At 29.9% G+C, this 2,430-nt stretch overlaps 1 protein-coding gene across 1 annotated transcript in view; it reads right to left on the minus strand.

Moving 5' to 3' along the window:
• LOC100167484 (neuronal acetylcholine receptor subunit beta-2) overlaps nt 1-2,430 on the minus strand; it is a 37,457-nt gene that overhangs the window by 1,516 nt on the left and 33,511 nt on the right. The gene's annotated exons all lie outside the window — the stretch shown is intronic.

Raw genomic sequence — 2,430 nt, forward strand, 5'->3', positions numbered from 1 at the left:
TATTATAGCATATAAACCATATACCTACATATATAGTACCAATATAAGGTCCGTATTTCCTAGTATTTTTTTCAGATATCAAAATAATATACTATTTTTGTGAAATTTTGAATCGAATGACGAATATAGAAATAACCAATGGGCAATAGTGTAGGTATTGTATGTTGGGCTGAGGCCCCCTTCGGTCCCGAGGCCCGTGGCGTTTGCCCACCTTGCCCGCCCGGTATTTACGCCACTGGTACATAATATATATATCAATTTGTTATTCATAAATTATTACATTTGATATTAAAAATGAGTGCCTTTGTACTCACGAATGATGTGTAAACATGTTAGCTGTAGTACGACTTTGATTGGGGAATATAATGTCATGGTTTGAGTGGGAATTTGTATAATAAGGTACATGTAATTGTACAGTAATGTTTGAGTTACTCAATACCTCGTAATAATATAGTAATATAATATAGTAATACCTCGTACAGACACGACGACGACGACGACGACGCACAAAACGAGTCCGCACGGGCAGTCGTAGTTAGTGATGGGCGCAACCGAGTGAAAACTATCGAAGTACTCGATAGTTTAAACTATCGAAAAACTATCGAACTATCGAACTATCGAAAAACTATCGGACTATCGAAACTATCGAACTATTGAAAAACTATCGGACTATCGAAGCTATCGAACTATTGAAAAACTATCGAACTATCGAAAAACTATCGAACTATTGAAAACTAATCGAACTATCAACATTTTTACTTTTTAGGTTAGGTTATGTATTATTTACTATTTAGCCTTGATGTTGTCATTCGAGATTCGACATTCGACTATCGAGGTTGTTTATTTAATTTTTTTTTTTTGTCTTTAAAATGTCTATCCCAAAGGCAAATTGTTCCATCGTTTGGAAGCATTTTTTAAAGGACCCAAATACCCCTGACGTGGCCATTTGTAAACACTGTAAAAGTTCCTATAAACGATCTAATGGTACAACTAATCTGTTGGACCATTTGAAGAGGAAACATTTTACGGTGTTAAATGGTAGTAATTTGCGACAAAAATAATATTTTGTTTCTTTTCTTTAGTTAAATCTTTAGCCAACTGGTTTGGATAAAATGTATACTTTTATAGTGTTTTAAACTTTTAACATATAAACTGTCCCTCTATTACAAGTCACACACAGCAAAAGTGTATAACACTATTAAATCCTCAGATTTTACCAATCACAAAGTTATCTAAAATATACTAACCCTCAATTTTCTTCTCATAAGCCATAATGACATAATACGATTCTATACAATGCTTAATAATATTTAAAATATCTATTTATAAATATCAAAAAATCACTCGGTAGTTTTTCAAACTATCGATAGACAATCGATAGTCAAAACTAGTCGGTTCCACTAACGAATGAAAACTATCGAGGAATTCATTCGATTGTTTAATTGAAAAATCACTCGGTAGTTTTTTAAACTATCGATAGTTAAAACTAGTCAGTTCCGCTAACGAATGAAAACTATCGAGGAATTCATTCGATGGTTTTAAAAACAATCGATGAATAATAATATCTATTCAATTGAAAAATCACTCGGTAGTTTTTTAAACTATCGATAGACTATCGATAGTCAAAACTAGTCGGTTGCGCCCATCACTAATATTGTACTGTACTATCTGTACTACGGTCGGAATTTATACCATTCAAGCTATTCAACTATTGTGTTCAGTGATCAGTTTGCTCAGATTTGTTCAGTCGTCACAAACACTTGTGTAATTGTTGTCAAATGTTTAATATTTATATTTTATACTAATATACTAATAGTTTTAAAGCGCATTCGTATAAAATAAATGTTGACAAAGTATGTCAAAACAATCAGAGTAAAATATGTTTGAAACATAGATTCCTGCTTAAATGATATTCTCAAGCACAATAATATTGTAAAACTTCCTAAATAATTTTAACATTTAAAAACCTAATAATACATTCAAAATTTCAAAATAATGATCATGATTTTTTTTTATATATTTATTATTTTATAATAAAGTCCTTAGAGCCTAGGCAATTTATTAAATTCAATAATACATTATTATTTATAACTTAAGATTAATTATCATCAAACTGTTTTATCATTTATTTTGTTTCCATTTCTTTACGAACTATGTATATTGTAATTTAATCTGTATCACTGTACTCTATATTTTGTGAATAATATGTAATTGGGATATTTAACCCATTTAATTAAATAAATAAAATTACACAATACCTACTTAAAATTCAGAATAGGGAAATTATGTCCCCAAAAAAGGTCATAGTCATATACTTTTAAATTGCGGCCTGTGTACTTTTAAAACAGGTATCTAAATGCTTTTAAATTTTAAATAACGATAAACGCAAAATTGTATAACGTTTTAATTATGAATAACGTAAACGCAAAA

This window comes from Acyrthosiphon pisum, chromosome A1 (assembly GCF_005508785.2).
Source record: "Acyrthosiphon pisum isolate AL4f chromosome A1, pea_aphid_22Mar2018_4r6ur, whole genome shotgun sequence".
Lineage (NCBI taxonomy): Eukaryota > Metazoa > Arthropoda > Insecta > Hemiptera > Aphididae > Acyrthosiphon > Acyrthosiphon pisum.